At 47.2% G+C, this 17,105-nt stretch overlaps 1 protein-coding gene across 1 annotated transcript in view; it reads right to left on the reverse strand.

The window, feature by feature from the left end:
* PKM (pyruvate kinase M1/2) overlaps nt 1-11,746 on the reverse strand; it is a 35,533-nt gene extending 23,787 nt beyond the window's left edge. The window contains exon 1 of the mRNA XM_023510072.1: nt 11,682-11,746. The gene's annotated coding sequence lies outside the window, so the exon portion shown is untranslated. The remainder of the gene's footprint in view (nt 1-11,681) is intronic.
* Between the last annotated feature and the right edge of the window lie 5,359 nt (nt 11,747-17,105).

A 17,105-nucleotide genomic window follows, 5' to 3' on the forward strand; every position in this document is an offset into this window, starting at 1 on the left:
GTTCCTTCACTATACACTCACAGTCGAGGCAGGGCTTCCATACTTTGGCAATGGAGGGCTCCCAGCCAGGTGTAGGTCAGGCTGGCTGTTAAGGGGACATTTCTGAGAAGTATCATCCAGTCTGAGGACTGTATTATGCACAAACTGAGATCTGAATGAGTGGACTGGAGTAACTGATTGTACTCTTAAAAATTATCAGCCAGGGCTGGGTATGGTGGCTCATACCTCTAATTCCAGCATTCTGGGAAGCCAAAGTGCACGGATCACCTGAGCTTCCAAGTTTGAGACCAGCCTGAGCTAGAGCAAGACCCAGTCTCTAAAAATATCTGGGTGTTGTGGCAGGCACCTATAATCCCAGCTACTTGGGAGGCTGAACCAAGAGGATCGCTTGAGCCCAAGAGTCTGAGGTTGCTGTGAGCTATGACACCACAGCACTCTACCAGGGGCAACAAAGTGAGACTCTATCTCACCAAAAAAAAAAAAAAAAAAAAAAAATCAGCCAGCTCTTCCTGAGACCTGAGATATTAGGGTCTCTTTGCAGAGAGCTGGCTGGGGCCACTGATTATTAGGTCATACCTTTGGTTCTCTGGGCTCGGTCTTCCGGTGACATAATGCTCTGCTTTTGGTTCAGAGTGGCTCCTTGGCCCCACTTGCAAAGACCGCTCAGAGCTGAATAATGTTTGCCCTGCAGAGCTGTACGAGGATTAAGATGAAAGCTGAGTGTAACGAAAACTCTCTGGGGTCACAGAAAAATTACCTTATAGCCAGGTATCTAGGCTTTTATTCCATACACATGACCCTTATTCCTTTATCCTCCTCCATCCCTGACTTTATGTAAACCCATCTCTGCCACCTCCAAAGAAGGTAGCTGCTCCTAGAGAATCTGCTATGTTATAAAGAAAAATATAGACTTCTCTCCCGAAAAAACCAAGGTACCATTGACAGGAAATTCACAAACAAAGTGGGTTTTTACTGGTCCCGTGAGGTGTTTTATTCCCTCCCCTAACACCCTAACATTCATTGCCTTCCCTCTAAGCTTGTGACTTGCTAACATTCTACTATTTATTCTGGTCTCTCTCCTTTTGAGGAGAAAGGAACACCAAAGTAAAAATACATAAAAGAGGCCTGACAGCCATAACTCACTGAGTAGGACACCGGCCACATATACCAAAGCTGGCAGGTTCAAGCCCAGCCTAGGACTGCTAAACAACGACAACTGCAACCAAAAAACAGCCAGGCATTGTGGCGGGCGCCTATAGTCCCAGCTACTGGGGAAGCTGAGGCAAGAGAATCGCTTAAGCCCAAGAGTTGCTATGAGCTATAATACCACAGCACTCTCCCAAGGACAACATAATGAGACACTGTCTCAAGAAAAACAAACAAACAAAAAAAAACCAGAGGGTGCAAAATGTATACACATTAAGAAAGAAAAAATTGTATTAAATTGTAATACTCGTATATACTTGGCTCGGCGCCAGTATATGCTTGGCTCAAGCAGCTAAGGCGCCAGCCACATACACCTAAGGTGGCGGGTTCGAATCCCCAGCCCGGGCCTGCCAAACAACAATGATGGCTGCAACCAAAAAATGGCCAGGCGTTGTGGCGGGCGCCTGTAGTCCCAGCTACTTGGGAGGCTGAGGCAGAAGACTCGCTTGAGCCCAGGAGTTGGAGGTTGCTGTGAGCGGGATGCCATGGCACTCTACCCAGGGGGATGGCTTGAGGCTCCGTCTCAAAAAAAAAAATACTCAGTATATACTGATACCAAAGATGAATATAAGTCATGTTTAGTACCTCTTATAATTGCAGAAATCAATCATGAGTCAAGTATTACAATTTTAATGCAGTTTTTTCCTTAAGTTGTGTATTTTTTTGGCACCTTCTGTATACCAACATTTTAATAGTATGTTATCTGGGTGGTAAGATTACAGCAAATTTTTTATTAAAAATGTACTGGTATTAAATACTTTTATAACAAAAAAAAAAAGAAAGAAAAGGTACCTCTTTTGAAAAAAATATTTACAAGCGTCCTGTGAAATTGCTGGGAGGAATTTTTAAAAATTCCATTAATCAACTGCTGTTCTATGCACTTTAAGAATATTCTACTTAAAAGGCGGCAACGGAAAGATACATGTCCTAGGCCCTTGATCACAAATGCAATGCAGCAGTTTCATTAGTTTAGAAAAACCAAACTTAATATTGTCAGAATCTCAAAGCAAAAAAATAACAACAACAAAAACACCAGTTCATAGGACAATTTCATACCAAAACCCTGTTAGCTACATGCTCAAACCCAAAAACTTCTTTTCCTCATTAGTCTGTTCTCAAGCTTCATAGTGAGGCCTTTGTGATAAACTGGTACAGAAGGGTTGCATCCAGGGCTAGGAGATGCCACTATCAAATACATTTATATCAACCTCAGCCAGGCACAGTGGCTAATGCCAGTAATCTAGTGCTTTGGGAGGCCAAAGTGGGAGGATCTCTTGATACCAATCTGGGCAAAAGTCTGAGACCAACCTAGGCAAGTTAGTGAGACTCCATCTCTCCAAAAATAAAAAATTAGGTGGCCATAGTGGTACACACCTGTAGTCCCAGCTATTTGGGAGGTTAAGAAAAGGAGGATGTGAGCCCAGGAGTTATAGTAAGCTATGATCATGCCACAGAACTCTAGCCTAGGTGACAGAGTGAGACCCTGTCTTTAAAAACAAACAAAAGCAGCTGCAATTATATTGGCCTCAACACAAACCTTTTTTCTTCCTCTCAAATTAAATCTGATATCTACAAAGCACTAATGCTTGCTGTAAGTATTAAAAATAACAAAAATTTGTTAAGTATTTTAGTAGATTTACACACCAGTAGTCAAAAAAGCTTCTACAAAAGCACAGGTGTCTGTAAAGCACTGTGCCAACCCAGAAGCCTCATGTCTCATCTCCAGGTCACTAACGGATTTCTCTTCCCTTAAGGTCTGTCCTGGAACTTCTTTTTTATTTTATTTTATTTTTTTTTTTTTTGAGACAGAGTTTCACTATGTCACCCTCAGTAGAGTGCTGTGCCATCACAGCTCACAGCAACCTCAAATTCCTGGACTTAAGCGATTCTCCTGCCTCAGCCTCCCAAATAGCTGGGACCACAAGCACCTGCCACAATGCCCAGCCATTTTTGGGCTGTAGTTGTGATTGCTGTTTGGCAGGTCCAGGCCAGATTCAAACCCTCCAGCTCTGGTGTACATGGCTGGCATCCCAGCTACTGAGCCACAGGTGCCAAGCCTGTTCTGGAACTTCTGTTGCAGGGAGAACCAAAGCCTTCTGCCGGTCTTCAAGGTCCCTTACAAGCCTCTTCTCCTCAGCTAGGCATCCCACCAACCACCTAGACTTGTATTTGTATATAAAACACCCTCTGGAAATCTCCCTTAGCTCCAGCCTTGCTTTCACAGGGTGAGTCTCTGGGAAGGGGTCCCCCCTCATGTCAGTGGCCTGAACAGTGCCTGCCAGGAAATGTGGCCCCTCCCATGCCAGCCTGAGTCACTACTGCATCCTCCTTGGGAGGCACAGACATGCAGAGCCAACCTCCAGCTGGCAGTGGAAACCCAGCCTGTCCGCTGACTGCAACAAACACCACACCCAGGTACAGGAGGCTTTTTCTTGAGCCCAAGCCCTTGCAGGAGGATCTTCCTCAGGGCCATGTCTCTTCTGTGGGAAACAAAACACCATCTGAGGTCTGACTGGCCTGACAGGCTGGAGCACGCCAAACCACAGCTCAGCTCCAGGGGCCCCTAATCTGCCCTTTCCTTTCAAAGCTCAAGGAACTCCTGCTCTTTAGCTACCTTCAGAAACTAGGGGAAAAAATTGTATAAAAAATACCATAGGCTAGGCCCAGTGGCTCATACCTGTAATTCTAACACTCAGGGAAGCCAAGAGAGAAGGATCTCTTGAGCTCAGGAGTTTAAGAAAAACCTGAGCAAAAATGAGACTCTGTCTACTAAATATACAAAAATTAGCCAGGCACTTACAGTCCTAGCTACTCAGGAGGCTAAGGCAAGAGGATCACTTGAGCCTAGAGGTTGCAGTGAGCTATGATGATGCCACTGCAATCTAGCTTGGGGACAGAGAGAGATCTCGTCTCATAAATAAATAAATTTGGCCGGGCTCAGTGGCTCACACCTGTAATCCTAGCCCTTGGGAGGCTGAGGCAGGTGGGTTACCTGAGCTCACGAGTTCAAGACCAGTGTGAGCCAGAGCAAGACCTTGTTCAGATTTTTGTTTTTGTGTTGTTTTAAGCAAGGGAATTTTACTTCAACCTAAAAGTGGGCATGTTTTGTTCTGTATAACCTGGTAATGCCAGACTTTGCTTTCTGTTGGGCCCTGCTGGGGATGAAGAGTGGAAAAAAAAAATAGCTGGGCGCTGTGGCAGGCACCTGTAACCTGTAGTCCCAGATACTTGGGAGGGTGAGGCAAGAAAATCACTTGAGCCTAAGAGTTTGAGGTTGCTATGAGCTATGACACCACAGCAGTCTACTGAGGGCAACAAAGTGAGACTCTGTCTCAAAATAATAATAATAATTAATTTAACAAAATAAAAACAAACGGACCAAAAACAACAACAACAACAACAAAAAAAACCCTGGCTGTACTTCTCAGGGCCAGTACTATTGTCAGGCTGCCCCGGAAAAGACTCATGCTTCACTCCACCAGTTCTATCTTTCACAAAGGTCCAAATCATTCTGCCCTAATAAGCCAGCCCACCCTACAAGTCTGCATCTGCAAAAGCTGATTTTTCTCTGTACCAATTAAGATGATACCAACCTTATCACACAGATCAAACCCATAGTAATGGCACCAAATGCCCACTCTTTTCCTCCAACACTGCTAGTAGGTACCCAAGATGGTATTCCTCGCCCTGACATCAATCTGCTACCTCTACACCTCCAAGTCTCCAGGCCAACATGAAGTCCTTTTAATTCTCAATTCTTGGCTCGGCGCCTATAGCTCAACCAGCTAAGGCGCCAGCCATGTACACCTAAGGTGGCGGGTTCAAATCCCCAGCCCGGACCCGCCAAACAACAATGACGGCTGCAACCAAAAAATAGCCGGGCGTTGTGGTGGGCGCCTGTGGTCCCAGCTACTTGGGAGGCGGAGGCAAGAGACTCGCTTGAGCCCAGGAGTTGGAGGTTACTGTGAGCTGTGATGCCACGGCACTCTGCCCAGGGGGGGGGCTTGGGGGCCAAAAACTAAAAAAAAAAAAAAAAAAAAAACATGCTGGTGGTATTCAGGTCAGCCTCCTCTCTAGGAGTGATGGAAACAGCATTTTCAATATTGGCTAATCAGACTACGCATAAACATGATCATAATGGGAAATGGCCCAGTGGAATCCAGTAAGATCTGGAGTAGATGCTGTTTATCCTGATGTATGATGTACAGTTTAAGAGCAATGACAACAGTGTCTCTGTAAATGTGAGTATAGAGAGGATAAGATCTGTTTTAGCTAAGAGATCTGGGTCTGAAGTCCACTCTTCATCCCCACCAGGGCCCAACAGAAAGCAAAGTCTGGCATTACCAGGCTGTACAGAATGAAACATGCCCACTTTTAGGTTGAAGTAAAATTCCCGTGTTTAAAACCAAACAACACAAAAACAAAAACCTGAACAAGGCATAAGCTGATGCTGAAAGGGCACAAAATGTCCCCAAGCACCATTCAGCTTCAGAGGAAGAAGTCCTGAGTCAGAGAACACTCTAGATCCTCAGAGGAGGATAATTTCCTGGTTTGGTGCTCAGAGCAGAGAACTGGTTTTAGCCTGAAGGAGGAAGTTTGGTTGAAGCCTTTGACATCGGGCACATGGTTCTTCCTTACCAGGATGAAAAGTGAGGCAAGTGCTTCTAGGCCTGACACCCACACTCTGGAAGCAGCAAGAGACCTGGGGCTCTTGATTGGGGGTGCAACCAGGGTGGGTGATGGTCCATGAAGTAAGCACTAGCTCAGCATTTACTGGAGGAGCCACCCTGCATCCTCGCTGGGGGGAGGGAAGAGGAAAGGCAGTGCCAGCTCTCTCAGAGCTCTTAGCTAGTTAGTGCAACTGTTCTACCTTTAGCAGCCTTTATAGGTTTGCTTCTATTTTGTCTTGAATTAAAGAAAAAAACTAACATCTGTATCTCTACCACCTAGAACTGATCATTAACAATGAGCTATATTTTCTTTAGACTTTTTAAAAAGAAAGATAAGAATTACAATTTTATACAGTTCGTTTTTCCTCTATCCCCAGGCTCCTCCAGTGGATTTTGAATTATGACTTTTGTATTCCCTCTAGCTCAGTGGTTCTCAACCTTCCTAATGCCGCGGGGCCCTTTAATACAGTTCCTGTGGGTCGCGACCCACAGGCTGAGAACCGCTGCTCTAGTTCACAAAAGTCTAGATACCGTTCTATCTATGTCAATGCTGGATCTTATGGTATTGTCCTAAGTAGCATACTGTACACATCAGACAGTATAACTTCCTTTTTCACTATGTAGCATATTTAAGATCCATCCATTTGGTACACAGATCTAGCTAACTCATTGGAACTACTATTTGTGTGTACCAGTCTACTGTATAACTAAACCAATTTATTTATGTACTCCCTTACTAGTGGGCACTCCCCACCCTATCAGACCAGTTTTAATACCACACTATTCTAGTACATGTCTCCTTGTGCATTTGTGAGCTTCTATGTATCTAGAAATAGAATTCTTGGGTCATGGGGTGTATTTCTATTTTTACTAAATATTGCTGAATTGCACTCCAAAGTGGTGCTATCAATTTACAACCAGAAAGAGTTCCTGCCTTCCCACACCTCTGCCAACACTGGATACTGTCAGACTTTCAAGAGTCTACTTCCTCACTTCTTAACTCAATCAAAGCTCCCAGGCTCCTCTGAAATGGGCACGGTGCGTCTTACAAGCCATAACTGACTCTGCTGATGGGGTAATTCTTTTTCACTCATTGTTAGAGACTGGGGAGATGCCAGTTATTTAAAGTGGAAGAAATATTATCTGTATGCAGATTAAAAATGTATGGGAGGAATAGGGCTCCCTTCAGAGAATTCCGACTACAGAGTTTTACCAGCAGCACACTCTGAAATGCTATGACTAGCAACCTCACTGCTCGTCTTGGACTCTCCCCCACCACAGCCCCAACCTATTTCCAAACCTGCTTGCTGACATCAGCAAAGAGGCTTACTGCTCCCCAGGAGCTTATGGACAGAAGTAGTGGGGCGGCGAGTCTCAGAGGCCAGTGAAGGTACTGCAGCCCGGCTCTCCAAGCTTTCCTACGTGCAGACTAGCACAAACTACTGCAGGGGCGGGGCCTAACCAGACGGCCTGGAGGCAGTGCCAACCTCCCTCCCCCTCACCACCCCCCACAGCTGAGCAGCCTTACCAAAAGTCCCAGGAGAAGCTGGGCACCACCAGTCACCCACCACCTATCCTGGCAAACCTTGCCCCAAACACCTTCTTATACAAAGCCCCAAGCAACCAGACTACAATTATCCAGCCTAAGTCTGGCTCTTGATGAAAAATGCAAACTCTCAGAAAGCAAGATGGTATTAAAAATGGTCTTCATACATCAGGTTATTTAGCTCTAGTCCTATCTGTACCAGAACTGATGTTTAAAGTGACAACATAAAGTCCTGTAAGACCTTTTTCCAAATAAATCACTTAAACATTGAACAAAGACCCTCTACAGGGTTGCAATAAAATTTTCCTCACAAGGACAACTCATTCTTGTGGTGTACCAGTTAATTGGGATTTGACTGTGATGTCTGGAGTGATTCAAAAATAACAGTAATGTCAAATGAGTCATTTTTCTCTACCTTGGTCTCAGTCTTAGCCAAGATAACACATCCTGACTTGCTTTCATGCAAGCTGAAGCCAAATAAATTAACTCAAGTAATGTGAGTTTGTAAAGTAAGAGCTACATTTTTCCTCTCTCCCTAACCACAGCCAGTTCCTCATTTCTTCCATTGCCTCAATATTAAGAAAGAAATAGTTTTAAGAAATGTTTTTCCTGTGACCCCATGTCAATGTCACAACTTTCAAGTAATAGAAACAACTCCTCTGGGTGCTAGCTGTTTGGAGTCACAGCTCCCAAATTTGCCAAGTCACTAAGGGTACAGTTCTTGAAATAGCTAACAATTCTCTGTTAAACTACAAATTCAAAACTAAGATTATTTCTAATGTAATGCCTAAAATGAAAGCAGCTGTGCCAGACAGAAGACTAATGTCCATATTTTTTTGGCAAAAATCCACTAACTCAGAAATAAGCTCAAGGGTATTCTTTAACTTCTGGTTACTCATGTCCCAATAGAGGCTGCCATGCCCACTATAGAAGGCTTAGGAATGCAGATGCATACACTGCATTATTTAGGCCCAGGCTCTGCCATTCTGGACCTAAGCTCTTTGGCCAGTACTGAGATCCTAGTGACCTAGACCAACTTTTCACTTTGTTGAGATATTTTTAATTGGAAGAAATGCAGGCTTTATTTGACTCACTGAAAGGGGGAGAAGGGACTTTTCAAGCCTGTAAAAACCGCAATGCAGTTTGCCCACTCACCCAGTGAAGAGAATTCTCTCAAATGCAGATAACTTGAAAGGTTGAGTCATCTTTGCCACAGAGCCTCCCCCTCCCCCACAGATTTGGTGATGGATTCATTACCCTTCCCCACAGAGCAGCCTGGCTGCAGTACCAACAGCATCTCAGGCCACCAGAGGGCAAATTATTTGCTAACAATGCTGCAGCAGGGGAGTCCTGACCTAAGCCCACTGTACCCTAGAGAGTGGCCACACCCTTGGTACTGCCAACAAAGGGCTACTGTCCCCTGACTGCAATCTTAACCTCGAGAGCAGGTTGAAAAAGTCCACCTGAGGTCAAGGACTGGAATGCAAATGATTTCAGTCTTGGCACTGTACATTGTTTCCACCCTTTTAGCTACACAGCAAAGGTTTAAATAAATCATCCCCTCCCTACCGGTTCTGTGTCTAGAGGTCTCTGTTCGCAGAAGACCAAAGAGCCCCTTGTTGCAAGTGGAGAGTTGCAAAGTAACATTTGTTACTTGTAAACACTGTACCAGACTCCCTGAGGGGACTGGTTTCCAGGCGACATTTGGCATTTAGAAAGCCAAACTCCCAAAGATTAACTGTACCCTGTTTGGGGTCAGCAGAAGAATAAGATGAATCAAGTTCAGCCCTCAGGCTCAATTGCAGATTAAGTAAAATCCTGCTCAGTGACCAGAATAATACACTCATTTAGAGGCATTTCTTCTGGGCATCTCATCGGCTCTGCACTGAGCACACAACACTTACAGGAGTGCATGTGCAGAGACCAAACGTTTCAGAAAACAAGGAGGAATAGCCGGGCGTTTTGGCGACGCCTGTAGTCCCAACTACTCCAGAGGCTGAGGCAAAACAATCGCCTAAGCCCAATAGCTGGAGGTTGCTGTGAGCTGTGACACCACAGAACTCTATCGATGGCGACAAAGTGAAACTGTCTCTAAGAAAAAAAAACAAGGAAAATGTTTTTCCCATTTTCACCTGGGAAAGTGAGGTCCAGAAGCTGAATTCCCTCCTCAGTAGTCTCAGTAAATTAATGAGTCAAATCTGATTCTAGGCTCAGCGCCTATAGCTCAACCGGCTAAGGTGCCAGCCACGTACACCTAAGGTGGCGGGTTCAAATCCCCAGCCCGGACCCGCCAAACAACAATGACGGCTGCAACCAAAAAAAAAATAGCCGGGCGTTGTGGCGGGCGCCTGTGGTCCCAGCTACTTGGGAGGCGGAGGCAGGAGACTCGCTTGAACCCAGGAGTTGGAGGTTGCTGTGAGCTGTGATGCCAGGGCACTCTACCCAGGGGGACAGCTTGAGGCTCTGTCTCAAAAAAAAAAAAAAAATCTGATTCTAAAAGCCTGTTTACAACTTCCCAGCCACTCTGTCCAGGTCTGCACCTTCCTTATAAGGTTCACTTTATTCATTACCGGGAGGACCGATGTCTGGGGTTTGGAGTAAGCGGATTAAGCCAAGGGATGGTTTTCCACGGTTGGGTCTTTAAATAACCTTCCCACTGGGAGGTGCTTTCCTACTTCTTCAAAAAGAATGCTTACCACCTGGTGTGACCCAGTGAGGCTTCCTGTTCTTCTTCCCCCAGCAGGAAGTTCATACCTTCCTCACAACACTTACCCACGAAAAATGCTATGCTCGTTCCATAAGCAGACTGTGAGCTTGGTGGGCTACGACCAGCCTAGTCATCCCGGACTGGAATTCCTTCCCCCAAACAGTCCCTGCCCCCATCGTTTTTAAGAAATTGTGAGGATTTCGTAACTTCTCCATAACCTGCGTCGCCTCCCCAAACCATGGCCTCCGCATTCCACAATACGGGCTCATTGGTTAAGGAATGAGAAGCTGAGGCGACGAGCCCGATTAATGCGTCGAACGCCACAAGGCCTCTGAGAAGCACGTGGCGGATTCTCCGGCTCCTACCGCGTCCCCAAGGCCAGCTGTCGGGCCGGGCGGGGTGGGGCAGGGCGGGGTAAGGCAGGTGGCTGGAGCTGGGCGCTACGTGCATCGAGGCAGCAGCGGGATGGAGCACGCGACCCTTCGCAGCCAGCGCAGGGTCGCGGCAGCCGGCAGGGGCCGAGACGAGTTCGAGGGCCTAGCGCTACTCACAGGCCCTTGCAGGCTGACCAGAACTAGGGGCAGCCAGCACAAAACAGGAACGTGCCCCAGAAGCAGCCGCCTCTTCTTCCCCGGCATCAGGAAAGGCCAACGGTTACATAACCCTCTTAACTGCGCCCGCGCCGCTGCAGCATCCCGCCAGCCGCACCGGACACCCAGCCCTGCCCATCCGTGTTGCACACTGCCACTTTAGGCGGTGGCCCGCCGCCGCCCGCCCTGGACTCGGGGCTCCAGTAGAGGCCGAGACTGCTGGAAGGCCATGATGGAGAGGGGGACAGGACCACGATCAGCGACCGGAGTGGGAAGGCAGCCTGACCAGAAAGAGGGGAGGGCGGGGACCAGAGCAACGAGGAGGGGGGAGGAGCGGTGTGCGGAGGAGCGGACGTGACCAGCGCGGAGGGGGGAGGGCAGAAACGGAGCACGATCCGGGAAGGGGTAGCATGAGGGGACCAGGGCGCGGGAAGAGCGGACGAGCCTGAGTGAAGGATGGGAGGGAAACAGAAGTTGTTTCAAGGAGCGGTTACAAAGAAAACATCAGAATGAGGAGAACATGAACAGGTTGAAGATGAAATGGAGAAAAGAAGGAGTATTAAGGGGGAAGAGGAGGAAAATGAGCACGGAGCAGGGGGCGGGGAGAAAGTGGGGATGCATGGATGAATCAATTAGGAGATAATAACAGAAGGGAGGTAAGGATGGAATCCGACTGAGGAAGGTGAGGATAGAATCAGAATGAGGGGGTAGGCACTGGGGCAGAAAAGGGGCTGCCAGACCCGTCTAACTTTGGAAGAAACGGGCGCAGGGCACTTTTGAAGCGCAGGCCGTAACCGCGAGTAGTCTTTCCCCCCCTCTCCCGGCCCGACCGGCTCCAAGATGCCCAGATCTTGCGCCGCCCCCGCCTGGGTGCCGGAGCCGACAGGCAGGCCAGGATTTCGTATAGGAGGGCCGACCGACGCCAGGTGAGGACCGATGGCTCAGCCTCTTGCACCGCTCACCTCTGGCGCCGTAGGGCTCGGGCTCCGCTGCAAATGCAAAGAGGTCAGCAGCCGCAGGATGCGTAGCTCCGCACTATGAGAGAAGCAGCCGCCGGCGCCTCAAGGTTATCCCGGCTGCGGAGCCGCCGCAATCCCTCCGCCGCCCCGCCCCCCGCCCAATCCCGGCCCCCGCCTGGCTGGGCCCCGCCCCTCTGCGTCCTTGCTGGGCGCGGTCACCTTCAGTAGGAAGCGCGGCTGAGGCGGAAAGGACTGTCAGGTTGCCCTTCTGGAGGACTACATTCCGTAGCGGAAGGACACATTACAGCAAGTGAAAGCATCGACCCTATGGTGGCCAATGGGGAGCTGGCGGGGCAGCAGAATCCGCCCCCGGAGATCCCGAGATCTCCCTCCCAGACCCCCAGTCCCTAGGCCACCTGTTGCAGCCAACTTGGGCGGCTAGCCTGGGGTTCATTAGTTGGCCCTTCCGCCCAGGCTGCCCGGATCATCTGGGCCTTCCCAGACTGGGCCCAGGCTTATGAGTCCCCGGGCAGCATTCTTCTGGCGCCGCCCTGCGACTCCCCACGATCCGGTGCCTGTCTCAGCGCACACTCGGAGTCTGAGCCTAACGGGAAGTTAGGGCGAGCTGGAGATTCGCGCGTGGTTTGAGGCCCTGGCAGCCTTCAGGGGGGGCTCCGGCAGTAGAGAGAGAGGGTAGCGAGAACTAGGGAAGGCAGAGTGTGCCTGGACCGAGAGTGCGAAGCCCTCTTGTTCTTAGGACTATTCATTGTCCATCGCTTCTTGGCCTTTTGGCTAAGATCGAATGTAGAACTATTCTTTGTCCTATGAGCTTGGAACATGGAAGGACAGCTTGGGGCCATATGAATACTTTCGGAGGGTCTGGAATCCTGTACAGCGAATGCCTGAGAGCAGAATTTTGTGCAGAACTGACCATCTGGAAATAACAAGTCAGAACATTAGCGCCAACAAATCTGTTATGTTTCCATCTTAGTCGTGTATTTAAATCAGTATTGTTGGAGCTTTTCTTACATTTTTCTCCAAGGCATCTCTCAATTTTCCAATTATTAGCCAACAAGCAGTAACGATAGTAGTTATCAGTTAAACAGCTGTTATCTCTTGCCTTCACTCAGCCAAGTCCGGAGAGCAGACACAATGTTGCAGCATTCAAAATGTGAAGACTATTCTCTTGATTTTTTTTTTCTTTCCCTGGCAAATGAGACCAAACAGATGTGACCTGCTCCATCAGACACCCTGCCTACAGCTGAATCACAGGCCTTCATTTGCTTCCTGTTAGCTCAGATAAAGGGGGAGGAGAAAGTGACAGGCTAAAAGTAAATCTGTCTGAAGTAAGATAAAGTCTTTTAATTTCTTCTGTAAGCCATTTCTTGTCTCTTTATTTGGTGAAAGAACATAGAATTGTTGAGTGGAAAACCCTACGCACCTCGGGAGAGTTAGTTCCTCCCTGTCCTGAGAAGGCGGGCATAAATGGCTTCTTTGGCCCCTGAGCCAAGGACAAAGAGTAGTGGACAACATTAGAGAAGGACAGGGATCTGGCCAGTGCCGGACTATGTTGTATTTTAAAGTTCTTTTTTTTTTTTTTTCTTGAGACAGAGCCTCAAGCTGTTACCCTGGGTAGAGTGCTATGGCATCACAGCTCACAGCAACCTCCAATTCCTGGGCTCAAGCGATTCTCCTGCCTCTGCCTCCTAAGTAGCCCAGTTATTTTTATTTTTTATTTTTTATTTTTTGGTTGCAGCCATCATTGTTGTTGGCAGGCCTGGGGTTGGATTCAACCCCCCAGCTTAGGTGTATGTGGGCGGCGCCTTAGCCACTTGAGCCAGAGGTGCCAAGCTGTATTTTAAAGTTCTAAATCTAGGTATGTTCCCAGGATTCAAATGCCATTGGTGATAATTGGTGGCAAACTATTGCCCTTCAGTCATAGATTTTAATCTCCTGACAGCTTATAAAATGCTGTCCATGAGGCACTGGCAGACATTAATCCAACATATCCTTGGTCACATTAGATAGATAGTGAAAATTTTGTCAAAAAAATTTTGTCACGTTTATTTTCAAGTAATGATTATTGTTTTGCTGAGAAGCAAGCTTGGGTTCCATCATACCTTTGTTTCAGTTCCACTCACTAGCTCTATGACTATATCCTGTACTTCAATGTGTGAGTCTTATTCCTTAAAGGTAAACTGAGGATGATTTCTGTTTCATATGGTGGGGTTTGATCAGATGACATGTGAGTGGAACACTGGCCAACAGACTGCTTTCTTTGTGATTTTACCAGCCCTGGAAGGCTGTGGCGTGTGTATTTTTATCTATTATTCCTGACCCATAACTCCCATAGCCCTTGTTACAGTTTTTTGTTACAATGTTGGGGCAATTCAGACCTCAAAAGCAGGCTTCAGCAGTCTCTCTCTCTGACCTTCTCCTCCCTCCTTTATGTTCCTTTTTCTCCCCAAGGCTGAAATCTTCTCTGCCTTTTTGTCTAGGAGTTGGCCAGAAGGAAATTCTCTGACCTATCTTGTCTATTTGTAGGTTATAAGTCCCACATTTCAGAAGGGATCCTGCCCCATACCTTGAAGGAAGGACTGCTGTACAGAGGCACCAAGAATAATCTGAAGGGTCTTGCTGGGTTTCCCCACTTTGTATATTAGTATTAGATCATATCCTTTTGTCTGAGCACATTTCTACAGTTGTCACTCATTCATGCCATCCAATGAAGCCTCCATAAAAAGTCCAAAAGGACAGGGTTCAGAGAATTTCCAGATAGCTGAACACATGGAGGTTCTTGAGGGTGGTACACCCAAGGAGGGCATGGAAGTTCCACACCCCTTCCCCTATACCTTGGCCTATGGATCTCTTCATCTGTATCTTCTGTAATGTCCTTTATGATAAACAAGGTAACATGTTTGCTAGAGCCACTCTAGCAAATTGTACCCAAAGGGAGAGTTGTGAGAACTCCAATTTGAAGCCAGTTGGTCAGAAGTTCTGGAGGCCCACATTATTGGGGAGGGATTCTTTTGTGGGACTGAGCCCTCAACCTGTTGGATCTAACATCTGATCTCCAGGTGTCAGATTTGAACTGGAGGATATCCAGTTGGCATCCACAGCAAAATTGCTTGTTTGCTTGGGAGGTGCGGAAAACCCACACACAATTGATCATACAAGGCTTCTATATTATTGCTATGATAGTGTAAGAGAGGAGAGACACAATTTGAGTTGGTTTTTCCACAAATGCCTCTTGACTTGTGTCAGTACATCTTCCTGAATTCAAGCTTACCCTTATCTGGACCATCACTCCTTTTACCCTTTGACCAAGTAACAAGTAACCCCCAGGCAGTAGAAAACTGGGATTGAAGGAGGACCCAGACCGCCTCCCCCTAGAGCCAGCCCTTCCCCTGTGGTCAATGACCTACCCAGGATGGGAGGAGGAACTTAGATTCGCTGGATTGGGGTGTAAGGATGTAGATTGTAGATTACTATGTCTTGTTTGTATCCCTGATGACTAGATCTCTAACTCTCTAAAGTCATTTGGACAACTTAGGGACCAGGTATATCAGCATACCATACTGGATCCAATCCTAAAGGCTAAACAGCAGTTTGGGCCCTTGTGAAGAGGGTCAGACCATGGGTATGAATATCAACTGCATGACCTTTTGGCCTCTCACTAAAACAGTACTATTCTCTCACAGGAAAACAGATTTCCAGGGCAGCCCACAGAGCTTAAAATGTCAGATTTAAGGCTGAAATACCAAATTTATCACTTTGAACTTTATCTGCTCTTTGTAGAGCCAGATCAGGTGGACTTTTTATTCTGTACCTTCCTTCAAACTCTTTCTATCTCTTCAGGCCCATCAGGGTAGCATACCAGTTTCCCCAAACAAATCCTGGAAGAGAAAATTGGCCTTTGGAGTTAGGGATAAAGAGAGAATAGGTAATCTGTGTGGGAAAGGAAAGGCTTCAGAGGAGACATTTGAGCTAGGCATGAAAAGTTGGTCAGAATAGAGAATCATATGGGAAGGCCATTCACAGGAAAGAATAGGAAATAAAGTGGAATGTTTTCTGAATGCAACTGTGTATCCAAGTTTCCCTTGTCTCCTGCTAAAATGCCTCATCAGCACTTAGTAGCAGGAGAGGAGAAGCTTAAGGAGTCCTTGGTCACTCTGATGGAAGTAATGCCTCAATCAAGGTGACCCTTGACTGGAGGTCAGCCATCATGACCTCAGCAATCCTTCCCTAGCCCCCAAATGCTACAGTTCACTGGACCAGGCCTTCTTAGGGTTGTCTAATCTTATTCACCAAGCCACCCCCTTAAAGGCCCTGTGTTCTTTTCCCTACCTGAGGTAGGGAACCTGCAGCCTTGCTGAATCCAATTTTATAGAATAAATCCTCTAATAAAGGGATTTGTTCTGTGAAGTTTGTATTTGGTTGAGGGGCCAAATCTGCAGGCCCACGTGTGGTCTTTAGGCCACTGGTTCCTGACTCCTATAAGGAGGGCATCCTGACACACAGGATATAGGGATGCAATGGGGTATTGATTAAGATTTGGAAGACTAAGAAGGCATCAATGAACATGGATCAAGTGCCTCCTTCCCCAGGGAATCTTCCAGTTCAGTCTGCTTTTCTCCACACTATAGCTCACTCATGTGTCTGTTCTTGTTCACTGGCTACCAGCTAACCTGGCTCATTTATCCTAAGAAGGAGAGCTAGGATTAGGGAGACTTTGGATCCCCTCCTAGGTAAAATAATTATTTTAGGCAATGTTTTAATTTAAAACAGTGGCATCTCTGGCCCATTGCAGAATGGTAGGTCTGAAACATTTGTGAAGAGTCCTGTGCTCCAAAGAGGCCAATGCCCTTTCAAATGAACCTTATTCCCACTCCTCCTGGGAGAGAAGGGCTCTAGGGGAACTGTATGACCCACTTTCTACTACCCCCCAATTGGTCCCAGAAGCTGAGACATCCCTCAAAACTTCCATCTCAGAGTCCACCCTGTCAAAAAGTATCCAGTGTCACTCAGCCCTACTATGAAACCAAATTAGAGCTTTCATATGAAAGCCATAACCCAATTATAGCCCAAGAATATGGGGAAAGGGGAGAGAGAGGGGAGGGGAGGAGGAAGGATGGGTGGAGAGAGGATAATTGGTGGGACCACACCTACGGTGCATCTTACAAGGGTGCATGTGAAATTTACAAAATGTAGAATATAAGTGTCTTAACACAATAACTAAGAAAATGCCGTGGCTCAGCACCTGTGGCTCAAGTGGCTAAGGCACCAGCCATATACACCTAAAGTAGCAGGTTCAAATCCAGCCCGGGCCTGCCAAAGGACAATGATGGCTGCAACCAAAAAAAATTGCCGGGTGTTGTGGCGGGCACCTGTGGTCCCAGCTACTTGGGAGGCAGAGGCAGGAGACTC

The sequence above is a fragment of the Otolemur garnettii genome, unplaced genomic scaffold (assembly GCF_000181295.1).
Source record: "Otolemur garnettii isolate 467f Iridium unplaced genomic scaffold, OtoGar3 scaffold00011, whole genome shotgun sequence".
Lineage (NCBI taxonomy): Eukaryota > Metazoa > Chordata > Mammalia > Primates > Galagidae > Otolemur > Otolemur garnettii.